Source organism: Lissotriton helveticus, chromosome 2_1 (assembly GCF_964261635.1).
Source record: "Lissotriton helveticus chromosome 2_1, aLisHel1.1, whole genome shotgun sequence".
Lineage (NCBI taxonomy): Eukaryota > Metazoa > Chordata > Amphibia > Caudata > Salamandridae > Lissotriton > Lissotriton helveticus.
The window spans coordinates 791,803,248-791,817,685 of NC_136059.1; positions in this window are offsets into that span (position 1 = coordinate 791,803,248).

The window sequence follows — 14,438 nt, forward strand, 5'->3', positions numbered from 1 at the left end:
TATACTAAAGACAGAAACATTTACTTGCAAATTTCAAGTTAGTTAATGTTTTTTTGTATTTCATGTAAGTGAGAGTTATTGTCAAATTATATGATTTTCTTATTCATCATTACATGAACACGAGATAGATAGTAAGTTCAAGCCTAGTGCAAAAGAGAACATGTTGCTTAAGAAAGACAATTTAATATAAAATCTGAACATTCTACAGTTATGATCAAATTCTGAGCAAGTCACATTAAGGTCAAGCTATCAAATACATTTGTGCATGCTTCGTCAATTTCTAAAGCTTCTATTTGCTAAAGGCAAAGCTAACTGTGGCCTAGAAGTGAATATTGCTGCTCGGTGCGTCTTACTACATAGGGTTTCTACAATTCGTTTTCAGGTTAATGTCTAGGGCAAACTATCAGGTTTAATTTGAAGTTTTGAGTTTTTAAATGACTAGTGGATCACAAGTGGCATCTCCATTCGGAGATGGTGCAAGGTCTCCATTAGACATGCTATCCTTAGGGTGGTGTTACCCCAACTTTTTGCCTGCTTACCTCCACTTTTTGCTTTATCATTTTATTGTCTTAGGACTTTGAGCATTTTACCACTGCTGATCAGTGCTAAAGTGCATGAGCTATGGGGCGTGGCCAAGCCGTCCAAGATGGCGGATCACTTTACCTAGAGCTCAGGCTGCCGGCCCGCATCCTGAGCAGCATATGTCACCCCCGGTAATCCTGCAGAGGCATTGAGGCCAGGAATCGGCGTCGGAACACCCCGGGGTCATCCCGCGGCACCTAGAGCCTGGCGCCACGATCCCTGAAGCATCCGGAGTGACCCGATCTGGCTCCCCGCGTGCGGCCCTACAAAATGGCAGCTGCCGGTAGAGAGCCGGAGGGGGTCCGCGAGCAGCCCGATCCCGGCGGGTCCTGACCCGAATTCAACAGCGGCACCGCTTGGCATCCGGGGGTCGAGGGGGGTGGCCCCCGTGACCAGGGCAGACCGCGGCCAAGAGACCCCCCCTCCGGGTCCTGCCACCACAGCTGGGATCCTGAACTCCGTGGGGACCGCCGGGGTCCAGGGAGGGGTGCCGGCACCCATCGAAGACGGGGGCTGGGGAGTGAGTGTCCCCCGTGTCCAGTGACTGGTTCGAGACCGCGGCGGGGAGCCCACCCCCGCCGGGGCTTAATGGCACATTGACAACCCGGAATGATGGGAAAGGCGCCAGAAGAGGCTCGAACAGCGGCCACCTAACGAGTCAAACCCGCGGTGCCAGAGCAGGACAGGCAACCTCGGCAGAGCTTGAAACTCCCCCACCCCTGCGGGTAAGACTCGGACCGGAGCGGGGGCAGCCCACACCGGGAACACCAAGAGGAAGCGGAGTGTACCCCGATACATCCCGCAGAGTATTACACTGCCCTGGCGGCTCCGAACCCGGGGAAGGCCCAAGGAAACTGGGGGGCACGACGGGAGCGGTCCAGCACCACCACGCAGCACATTGTGTCCCAGTGGGGAGCTTCCCAGATCCCCCAACGGAACGTGGAAGAGGACCAGCTTGCCCCTCCAACGCGTGTACGGCACATGGGCACGGGAGTGTGCGGTCCCTTCAGTGGCCGAGAGGGCGCGAGTGGACAGCAGAAGGCGCGCCACCGGTGGCTGCACATCCCGAGCCCGCAAGACCTCAAACATTGAAGTTTCGGAAGTCATCAGGGAACCCACCCTCCAAGTGGTCGTGACGGGACCGAGCCTAGTCGAACTGACGGGGCTGGGGATGTGAGAGGGCCCCCGTCGGCGCCGCTGCGACACTGTGTGCGGTACACCAGGACTGTTTTCCTCCGAGCCAGAAGACCGGGCCTGAGGGATAGCCTCCTTGCTGTGTTTCCGGACCCCCCCCCGTGCCCGCGGCCACCAGTCCGGGGAGGAGAGACGCCTTGGATCCTGGGCCCCCCGCGGACCACGGGCGACCCACGCGCCAACCGGGTGGATGGCTGAGAGCGCCTTTTCCCGCCTGCCTGCCGTTAGCCGTGAAGACACGTGTAGTGGAGCCAGAGAGTGCCCCATCATGGGCCGTTGAATCACGGCAGGGACCGCCCAGGTGCAGACCAACAGAAGACGACACTCCAGCCACCAGCCACAGCCAATTTGCGGGGAGAACCCGCCAGGGAAGACTCCACATTCAGGAAACTTGACCAAGTCCTCGAAGCCATAGAACACTCCAGGGTGGCGATGGAGACCAAATTCGACACTCTAGCTACGGATCTCAACCTCCTGAAAGACGACCATAAAAAGCTGGTGGACAAAGTCACCCAGGGCAAAAAAAACATCCAGGCGCTAGACCCTCAAGTACAACAACATCACCGTGCCATTGCAGACCTGCAATCCCGAATCAAAGCCCTGGAATATAAAACGGACGATTTGGAGGGACGCTCCCGAAGGAGCAACATCCGTATCATGAATCTGCCGGAGGGGGCGGAGGGGGCCGACCCAATCCAATACATCACTGCTTGGATCGCGACCTTCACGCCAGCCGAAGCATTGACTCCCTACTTTTCCATTGAACGTGCCCACCGTGTACCAGCACGCAAACCCAAGCCGGGTCTGCCCCCGAGACCGTTCTTACTGAAACTCCTATGCTTCCAGGACAGGGACACGATCCTCCGAGCGGCCAGGACCCATGGGCGACTGCAAGTGGAGGACAAACAAGTAATGCTCTTCCCCGACTACTCTCGTGCTGTGCAACAACAGAGGGCCACTTTCCAGGCGATAAAGCGCACACTCCGCCAAAAGAACGTTCAATACGCCCTCCTGTTCCCGGCCAAACTCAGGATCATCCATGAAGGTACTACGCACTTCTTCACGGATCCGAGAGAGGCGGACGCCTGGGTAGAGCAGCACGTGTCCCGTCGTCCGGCTGCGGCGGACACGCAAGGCAGTCAACCTAAGCGACAGTCGCGAAGGCCTGGCCACAGGGTTACTCTAATGCAACTCAGTGCCCGATCTAGCCAGACGGGAACTGGCTCCCCCGACCTCACACAAATTATAGCGGAACGCAGAAAGGCGATTCAGGCGGTGTCGGCCCTGGGCCCCGCGCATGGAGGCTGACACATAAAAGGAGAACCTCGTCTGTTCAGCTCCGAGGATGAGACCAGCGAAGCACCAGCCTCCCGGGAGGGCTCCATGTCACCCCGACTGTGACACCCCAAACTGCGGACCTGCAAATGTAACAGAAACATGAAAGCCGGAACCACAGAGAAAACACGACATCCTTGACAAGGAACTGTCACATAAAGCTGCTACCTTCCAATCGGTGGTCTACTGACGTGTGACGACTACCGAGATCCCACATGACCACCTGGCCACACAGTACTGCCCCAAATTGGCGCCAGGGACTTGAAACAACGGACCTGCCAGGGGATGCACGTACAATGTTCATCCACATGGATTGCGGAGCCGGCAGCGGCGGAGAAGACGCCTGGCCACCACCCCACAGAAACGAACTAAAGTACCTACATGCAGAACAATTTGGACGCATTGCCCCGCGCAATGGGTCCCCCTAGTTGGGAATGTTCCCCGCAGTTATGGTTTCTCCCCTTTTACCTGTGTTTAACCTTCTTGGATACCGTGGGGCGAGCAGGAGGAGGAGGACATGACCACGATAACCGTCTTTACATTGGCGGGGCGGGGGCAGGCCGGGGGGGAGGACGGGTTAGGAGGAGACATTCACCCCGGGGTACCCACGGACAGACCGGATAACGCATGATTCCTAAGGCGTTAACCACAGATCTAAAATTTGTGACTCTGAATGTTAGGGGAATGTACATGGCCACTAAGCGGTACTCGATATACGCTTACATCAAACGACAACAAGCACAGGTGGCCCTCCAACAGGAGACACACCCGACGGAACAAGAGGTGGGCCGCCTTCATAGAAAGTAGCGGGGCATAGTGTGCGCTATGCAATATTCCGCCTTCGCCAGAGGCACACTCATATGGATCAGGCCCGGGGTACCTTTCAAGGAGCAGACCCGACTGATTGATAAGGAGGGACGGTACTCATTCGTAACTGGTCTATTGGACGGCCAATTGATACTCATTGGCTGCGTGTACGCTCCTAACACAAAGCAAGATCAATACTGGGAGAGGCTTACCACGGTGCTCGCCCGTTACACAGAGATACCTTGGTTCCTCGGTGGGGACTACAACTGTGTTTTAGACCTACACTTAGATAGATCACACCCTCCCCCACCACATTCCCCAGCACTCAAACAAACAGAATGGTTCCGGGACTGGGTAGCACAATAGGCACTAGCAGACGCTTGGCGAGTGCAGAACCCGGCCGCTAGATTGTACTCTTTTCACTCCATCCCGGGTGAGGCTTGACAGGTTCTTATGCTCCGTGGATATCCTGCCCAAAATACACCATACTGACTACCTAGGGCGTATAGTATCAGATCACGATGCGCACACTGTGACCCTTCGCTGGCGGCCACCCCACCTCCCGGTCCCTACATGGCGACTCCCCCAAGAATGCCTCACAGATCAGGCCTTTCGCCACACACACGGGGAATTCATTCGGGAATACTTTATACACAATGCAGGCTCCGCCTCTTCCAGGGCCACAGAGTGGGACGCATAAAAGGTTAGTGCCAGAGGACACTGTATCCAACAGGTAGTGGGAGTGCGGAGAACACTGGAGCAGGCACTACATAAAACTGAGACCGCGTTGGCAGATCTGTCCCGCGCTGCGGACCATGAGGGGGGCCACAGCGGCGCAGCTTATGGCAGCGAAACTCGCCCACACGGAAACACTGAGGGATCTGCGTAAATACAACTTCCGAGTGTACGCTACACGAATACACAGAGAGGGTAATAGAGCGGGGGCACTGCTGGCGTGGGTGGCCAAACAGGACATGACCTCACAGTCATTCACAGAGCTGGCGGAGGAGACAGGGCGCCTACACACCTCCCAATCAGAGATCCTGCGCATATTCCGCACCCAATACGCGGCCGTGTACCGAAACCCCACACCGGCAACACCGCTTAAGTTAACACAATTCCTGGGCATGCTAACGCTCCCAACGTTCTCCTCTGCAGACAAGAAAGATCTGGACTGCAGGATCACAGCCTCTGATATCAAGCAGGCCATTGGGTCTCTTGCAAGAAAGAAAACACCAGGAATGGATGGGTTCCCGTTAGAATACTATAATACCTTTGCCGCCCAGATAGTACCTCATCTCATGTCTACATATGAGGAGGCTTTATCCAAAGGGATCCTACCCGCGTCATTTCGTGAATCCACGATGGTGACATTTCTTAAACCCTATAGGGATCCCACGAACCCGTCCTCGTACAGACCTATCATGCTCCTGAACACAGATTGTAAAATTCTGGGGAAAATCCTAGCCGATCGCTATAGTCAAATTCTCCCCACCCTGGTACATCCTGACCAGTGCGGGTTTGTGCCCAAACGCAACACCTCGCATAACATAAGACGGCTCTTTCATATCCAAGATAGAGTGCAGGATAGATTCCCTTGCGCGCCTGCCTGATCTTCGATCTAGAGAGGGCGTTTGATACTCTGACATGGCCCCATTTGTTCGCGGCCCTCCGCAAGCTAAATATAGGCCACAATTTGCTGGCATACACGAAACTCTTGTACAAGGGACTCACCTCCAGGGTGAGAGTCAGTAAGCTAATCTCTGCTCCCTTCTCAGTGGAGAGGGGGACCCGACAGGGGTGCCCACTTTCCCCCCTCCTTTTTGCGTTGGCAGTGGAGCCTCTGGCTACGCGACTGTGACGGGAGGGGACGTCCTGGGGGATCCCGATTCATTATACGCAGATGACCTGCTACTTTATGTCCGGGATGTGACAGGAGACCTCACCTAGATGTTGGTGACACCTCGGGCCTCAGGGTTAACTGGGGGAAGTCGACCATCTACCCGCTTCACCACCACCTGGCACCGCACGATGTGGTGATGGGTACGCAGACCTTAAATTGGAGTGCGGCGGCCCCCAGGTATCTGGGAGTACGACTCTATCACTCCCCGACCAACCTGTATGAGGCTAACCACCGTAAGGCGCTGGCAGGCCTGCGTTGGGCGGTGGGTTTCTGGAAGACTCTACCACTGGCGCCCATCGGCCGGGTGGCCATTGCGAAAATGATAATGGTGCCCAGATTGCTCTACCATTTTGCCAACCTCCCAGCGATCTCGCCCCGGTCTATCTTCCGAGAACTAGACGCCTTGCTTACAACGCTGATATGGGGCAATGGCCGGCGCAAAGTTGCTTTACGCATCCTGTATGCCCACCGCGAGCGGAGGCCTAGGAGCACCGTCCTTTGAATCTTATTTCCTAGCTGCACAGCTTCAATGGCTCTCCCACTGGACAGCAGAGAGGTGCGTTGGGGAGATGACAACGGAGGCCGGCAGGATACCTCTCCCAGCCATATGATGGATGCTCCTGCCCGGCACTAAACCGACCCGTACCTACCCGGTTCAGGTCTCCATAGCACACAAGTGCATGATGCGCATCCATAGGATATCAAGGGACCGGCAGCTATACTCCCTACTGTTGCCCTTGGTGGGCTTCCCCCCCGGGGACGGATACTACACTACTAGAGCCCTGCAGACCTGGACTGACCACGACGTGTCGGAGGTGGAGGAGTTGTTTCATGAGGGGCAACTGAGAACCTACGAGCAGCTAGTCAACTGGTATGACCTCCCTCCCGGACAATTTCTAATGCATAGGCAACTGTTAGACAGTGCCCGCCAGCTTTGGAATCTCCGAGACGGGGAACCCCCCACGCACCCGGTCCTCCACACGATATTCCGTATAGGGGCCGGCAGACACCTAGTCACCTGGCACTATAAGGTCCTCAGAGAACTGACTTACGCCTCCCTAGCTCACCTAAGACAATCCTGGGCAGGGCATTTCACGACACGGAGTGGACGCGCGCTCTGGAATACACAAAGAAAGTGTCCAGTAATGCGCGTTTCAAAAATATACAGTTCAACATACTCCACCGCGCCTACCTCACACCAGACAAATTGCACCGGTACTATCCGGACACACACTGTAGCTGCCCCCGATGTCAGATGGTGGAAGCGAACTTTCGAAACATGTTCTGGGACTGCCCCTCCCTGCAATGCTACTGGACCAAAATACACCAAACACTCCTCGTACTGATTAATCTACCGCACATTGACATGTGGGAAATCGGTGCCCTGGGAACCTACAAACGGAAAAAATCAGAAAAATTGCAATGGCGCTTCGCATTCCTTGCCCTAATCCTCGCGAAGCGCACAATAGCCATGCACTGGAGAGCCCCCTCGGGCCCCCCGGAAGCGGCATGGATAGGGGCAGTCAACAAGTGGGGGGCGGCGGAAGAAGAGACCTTACGGGAAGAAGAAGTGAAGGGTACACGAAAACATCCTATCTCCCTAGAATTGACACAGCTACTCATACAATTTAAACAAGAGACAGCGCCAGATGATACACTGAGGCTATCCCAGCCTCACCCCCGTGACTCCTCACAACACCCCGACCCACCTAATCAGATACCCTGACAGGGAAAATGCCCGCCACCTGCGCCAGAATGCACCCTTCCCCCCCTGGCGCCCTCGGGACCTTCACCCTCTCGGACCGCTGGCCTGCACGCCCTCCGCCCACCACACATCCAATTGCCCTTGCTTGCCCTCAATACCCTCCCCCTCTCCAGGTTCTAAGAAGGAGTTCCTTCCCACAGTTTTGAGTTCAGGATTTGGTCGGTAATTTTGATGCCGACAGACACATCGCACATTAGTCATGCACTGTCTAGTAAGGGGACATGTGGACAAACACGGGGACAGACATACCTATCTCCGTCGGCAAGTGGTTCATGGGATATGACAGAGTTCGACAATCTCTCTCACACGCTTAGTTTCCTCGCCCGCGAATCCACGAGCGAGCATATACTATCCTGCCAGGCGGAGTACATCCCCATGTGCAACAGTTGAGATGTATTTATGAACTTTGTGTAAACCTTTTTTTTCTAAGTGTAACGACTGGACCCGGTCGGTCTGGTCGCTCCGCCGGCCGCGTGGCCCACCCCGAGTGTGCCCGATCTCCTCCCGCTGCCGCCGCTGCCAAGATAAGTTTTGTGCCCCTGTTTGTTCTGGCCCCCTGTACCTGATTGTCCCTCTGTGCCTGTTTCGTTTTCTGTTAGTTTTCAACAGTATTTGTATCATTGCCGTTTCTCTCGTGTCTGGTTCTGTTGTGCCCCATTGTCGCTCCAGTTGTTCCCTGCCCCACCCCGCTCCCTGCCGCTGCTCCCCCACGGCCCCACCCCCGCTCCATCCAGCATCTCCGCACCGATCCCCCCCACTCGCCACCCCGCTCCCGCCTCCCAGCTGCTCCTCCCTCGCCCCGCCCCCCCCCCCACTCTCCACTTATGGCAGAGTGCATGCGTACGCGCAGCGTTGACGCGCAGCGGGCGCGCCGATTGTGGCAAGGGCCCCAAAGGCAAGCCCGTCTGCGCCCGTCCGCGCCTGGACCGCGCCCAGAGCCAGACCCCTGGCCCCCGCAGCTGCCAACCCACCCACCGGACTTACGACACCGCCACCCTCAACGCACTCAACACCGGCCGAATCCCCGGCTGCCACCGTGCCACCCAGGATGCACCCACGGACCCTTCGCCTGCCAATCCTGCAAGTTCTCCTGCCTCCGGACCTGCACCGCACCCGCCAAGCCAAGCACCAGCAGAAACCACCTGAAGTGCATCCTGCTCAACACCCGCTCCGTCCACAATCGCGCCGTGGAACTATGGAACCTGCTCGACTCCACATCACCAGACGTCGCCTTCCTCACGGAAACATGGATGAACGCCTCCTCAGCGCCCGACATCGCCATTGCCATCCCAGACGGATACAAGATCACCCGTAGGGACCGCGTCAACCAGTCCGGAGGAGGCATCGCCATCGTCCACAAGAACACCATCCGCATCACGACCAACTCCGACCACACCTTCACAGCCGCCGAACACCTGCACTTCCAGATACACACGGACCCCAAGACCACCCTCAGAGGCACCCTCGTCTACAGACCCCAGGACCACGCACACAATTCAGCGAATACATCGCCGGCTTCATCAGCCCACACACCCTCCCCTCGGCTGACTACATCCTCCTTGGGGACCTCAACTTCCACCTAGAGAACAACAACGACCGCAACACCACCACCCTGCTGGACAACCTCGCCAACCTCGGACTCAAGCAACTGGTGACCACCCCCACCCACTATGCCGGCCACACGCTTGACCCCGTCTTCTCCTCCAGCAAGGACATCTCCTTCAGACACACCACCGGACTCCACTGGACAGACCACAGCTGCGTCCACTTCAGCTTCTGCAGGACCACCACTCACCACCACCCGCAACAGTTCCCCCGCAGAAGCTGGAACAAGATCACCACCGACCAACTCACCACATCCCTGAGCCAGAACCCTCCCGCCAGCTCAACGAACCCCAACCAAGCCGCCAACAACCTCACAAGATGGATCACCAACTGCGCAGACGACCTCGCCCCACTGAAGACCCCCCCCGTCAGAGAGCTGGAAGCACGCAGAATTCAGCGCCCTACTGAAGAAACCGTCAGCGGACCCCTCCGACCTCAAAAACTACCGCCCCATCTCGCTCCTTCCTTTTCCTGCCAAAGTCATCGAGAAGACCGTCAACAGACAGCTGGCCGCCTTCCTCGAGACAAATGGATCTCTCGACCACTCACAGTCCGGCTTCCGGGCCAACCACAGCACCGAGACCGCCCTCATCGCAGCCACCGACAACATCCGAGCCCTGCTCGACAACGGGGAAACAGCGGCCCTCATCCTCCTGGACCTCTCCGCAGCGTTCAACACGGTCTGCCACCGCACCCTAGTGCAACGCCTGAACAACGTCGGAATCCAAGAGAAGGCACTGGAGTGGATCATCTCCTTCCTCGCCGGAAGGACCCAGAGAGTCCGCCTCCCCCCGTTCAGATCCGAGGCCACCGAAGTCATCTGCGGCGTACCACAAGGATCATCACTCAGCCCCACCCTCTTCAACGTCTACATGAGCCCCCTCGCAGCCATCGCACGCCAACACAACCTCAACATCATCTCCTACGCCGACGACACCCAGCTGATCCTCTCCCTCACCAACGACCCCACAACCGCCAGAACCAACCTACATGAAGGGATGAAGGACGTAGCCGAGTGGATGAGGAACAGCCGCCTGAAATTGAACTCAGATAAGACGGAAGTCCTCATCCTAGGATCATCACCCTCCGCGTGGGATGACTCCTGGTGGCCCCCTGCCCTGGGCAACGCACCCAAACCTACGGACCACGCACGCAACCTGGGCTTCATCCTGGACTCCTACCTCTCAATGACCAGACAAGTCAACGCCGTCTCCTCGTCATGCTTCAACATCCTACGCATGCTGCGCAATATCTTCCACTGGATCCCCACCGAAACCAGGAAGACGGTCACCCGGGCCCTCATCACCAGCCGACTGGGCTACGGCAACACCCTCTACGCCGGAACCACAGCCAAGCTTCAGAAAAGACTCCAACGCATCCAGAATGCCTCAGCACGACTCATCCTGGACATCCCCCGACACAGCCACATCGCCGGACACCTGAGAGACCTGCACTGGCTCCCCGTCACAAGAGAATCACGTTCCGACTCCTCACCCACGCACACAAAGCTCTCCACAACCAAGGCCCCAGATACCTCAACGACCGCCTGACCTTCTACACTCCCACCCGAGAGTTTCGATCGACCAACCACGCCCTCGCCGCCGTTCCCCACATCCAAAGAGCCACAACGGGAGGAAGATCCTTCTCCTACCTGGCTGCCAAGACGTGGAACTCCCTACCCATCCACCTCCGCCTGACCCAAGACCACCTCTCCTTCAGGAAGCAACTCAAGACCTGGCTGTTCGAACAGTAGCGGACCCCCCTCCCCCAAGCGCCTTGAGACCCTCCGGGTGAGTAGCACGCTATACAAATGCTTTGATTGATTGATTGATTGATTGACTGACAAATGATTGGTATGCTACCCCCACGGGGGACTCTGTAATTACGAAACCTTAATAAAAAGATATGAACAAAAAAAAGTGCATGTGCTATGCCCTTAAAACATGGTGACATTGGTATATACCTGATTGGCATATTTAGTTTACCACCTGTAAGTCCCTTGTAAAGTGGTATACTCTATACCCAGGGCCTGTAATCTAAATGTGACTAGTGTGCCTTCAGCACTGATTGTGCCTCCCAGATAAGTAGCCTTTCAAACCTGTCTCAGGCCTGCCTTTGCAAGGTCTGTGTAGGAAGTTTACTGCCACTTCGACTTTGCATTTAAAACCATTTGCCAAGCCCTAAACTCCCCTTTTATTACATAGAGATCACCCCTAAGGTAGGCCTTAGGTAGCCGTATGGGTAGGGTGCTGAGTAACTAAAAGGAAGAACATGTACTTTTAAGTTTTACATGTCCTGGTACTGCTAAACAGCTACATTTGTTTTTCACTACTGTGAGGCCTACTCCTCCCATAGGCTAGCATTTGAAATTCATTAAAACACTTTAAAACTATAATCCCTGATTAGAAAGGAGTAGCTAAGTCATGTTTCATATCTCTGGAATTGTAATGATAAATCCTGTTTAGTGGTAAAGCTGGATTTGAAATTACTATTTTAGAAATGCCAATTTTAGAAGATGGGCATTTTTCTGCTCTAAAGTTTGCTCTGTGTGCCTGAAGCCTGTCCCCAATACACATCTGGGCTGGGTGACAGCTTCGCTTTGTGCATTCCCTCTAGACAGCCAAAACACAGTAGGGTGAGGCTCGTATGCATTCTGAGCACTCATCTGCATTCATTTGCATTCTGATGGGTCTTCCTGAGCAGGAATGAATGGGAGGGGCTGACACTTACACTTCAAGAGCTCATTAGAAGTCACCCCCTACATTAAAAGCAGTTTTGGGTATAAGCACTGGGGCTCTGATCCTACCAAATCAATACACTACTGGACCTGGGAAGGTCTCTGCTGGAGTAAAGACTACTGGGCTGCAAGGACTGCCACCTTGCCTTGACTGACTGCTCTGAGGAACTGCTTCTCTGCTTTGCTGAGATGCCCTGTTGCCTGCTGATCTCTGCGCTGCTGAGGACAAGGACTAGACCCATCTCTCTTCTCGAACCCAGAGTGACTCCAAGGTCTTGCTGGCTAGATTCCTGATTTCTGAAGTTTCAGGGTCACAAAAGACCTCCTGCAATTCTGATGGTGCTGCTGGACTCTGCTAGCTGTGAGTCCTACCCTTGCCTGAGGTGCCCCCTCCAGTCCTTGGCCTTAGAAGTGGGCTCTGCAGCTGATTTCTGCAAAATCCCAACGCACTGACTCAACTGCTTGAGAAATTCCATGCATCCCCCTTCGAAACCAATGCAGAGGCTGCTTGAGAACAGTGGATCCGCAGCCTGCGCAGCTCAGCGATGGCGCTCTGTGTGGCTCGATGACAGTGCATTGCTTTCACTTTAACGGAGCTCGACATTGACGCAGGACCCCCTTTGCAAGGCTCAACTAGGACGCAGTAGGCTTTCGACATCAGCACTTGCTTCAGCCAAGGTAATTCTTCGGTGGGACCTATCTGGGTCCTGTAGCCAGCCTGCCCTCTATCGCGGTTGGCCTGAACTTTAGATTTGTACTGGTCCCACGCGACCTTGTTTAACCTTTTGACCGCTAGTGACCTCTAAGCACTATCTTTGGTTTATTCTTTTAAAATTCATATCTCAACTTCTACTAATTGGATTATTTTTGTTTTACTCAGATACATATTCTCTATTTGTCTAAACATGTATGGGGACCTTTTGTGATGTTTTCAATGTGTTACTTTGTGTGTGTTGCACAAATACTTTACACATTGCTTCTTTAGATAAACTTGACTGCTCTCTGCCAAGCTACCAAAGAGTGAGCACAGGTTATATTTTAGTGTGTATCTAGCTTACACTGACTAGGATCATGGTCCATCCGAGGGCTGGGTGCAAACACTTGAATTCTCAATTTCTAACAGTTTCTTTCGGCTGTGGGGAGAGCCTTGGTTAGATCTGTTCACCACCATTGAGAATGCACGTCAGCAGTTTTGTGCACTGGAGTTTCCAAGGTGGCTCTCGCTCAGAGAGGTTTTTTGTCTCGAGTGAAGCTCAGTCCTCTGGAATGCCTTTCCACCCAGAGTTCTCAAGAAGATCAGGAATGACCAAGCCCAAGTCATCCTAGTGGCTCCTGACTTGGCTCAGAGTGTTTGGTATACCGAGCTGTTGAGCATGGCCATCGGTCCTCCTATCAGGCTACCCCTTCCGTATGATCTTCTGTCGCAGCAGCAGAGAAGGTTCTCCACCAGAACCTCTCAGTGCTTTGTATTCATGTGTGGAAATTGAGCAGCGACAGTTGACAGCTTTTGACCTTCCGCCCGAAGTCTGCAATGTTAAATTGGCAGCCCGGCGTCCCTCCGAGACTGCAGAATACATTTGAGGCATGTTGTGCCAAAAAACAGATTGATCCCTTATCTGCTCCCCTTTCCCCATATCTTTTGTTTATTCTTACCCTAGCCCAGCAGGGCTCTGCATTAGGCATTTTGAAGGGTTATTTATCTGCCATCTCTGCCTTTCTGCGGTTGCCAGATACGTCCTCTCTCTTCAAGTTCCTTATTGTAAATAGGTTCCCTAAAGGTTTATAACACCTTAACCCCAGCTGCCTTTGTTATGCCCCAATGGGACCTTAACTTGGTGCTTTCTTTTTTAATGGGCACTCCCTTTTAGCTACTTCATTCTTGTACTCTTAGGCTCCTCATCATCAAGACAGCCTTTCTGGTGCATTTACACCTTTCTGGAGGGTCAGCGAGCTACAGGCCCTGTCCTCTCAGCCTCCCTACATCTCCTTTTCCCCAACAAACTAGCTCTTCAAACTCTAGCATCCTTCTTGCCAAAGGTGGTCACACCTGTTCCATTAGGCTATTCCATCACTTTGCCTACTTATTACATTCTGCCTCATCCCTCTAAGGAAGAGGAGAGACTTTACCGACTGGACCCAAAAAGAGTGTTGCCATTTAACCTTGATCACACAAAACTGTTCCGGGTGGACGATCAACTCTTTGTGGGGTATGTGGGGGCCGAGAAATGGAAGGCCATGCAGAAGTGGGCCACCTCCCGATGTATTGTGCTCTGCATTAAACTTTGCTGCGCATTAGCCAAAAAGCAACCCCCTTAAGATTTGCGTGCTCATTTCACCAGAGCCAAGGCTGCGTGGAAAGTCGCAAAAATAAACTGACATCAGCATTCTGGGGTGGTGTCTACATATGAGCAAATAAATGGAAGAGTACCACCACAGGACCTGTCAAGGTCTCAAAAACGTGGGTAGAGAAAGTACAAGAAAAGGAAAATATCCCTTTTTTAAGAAGACCC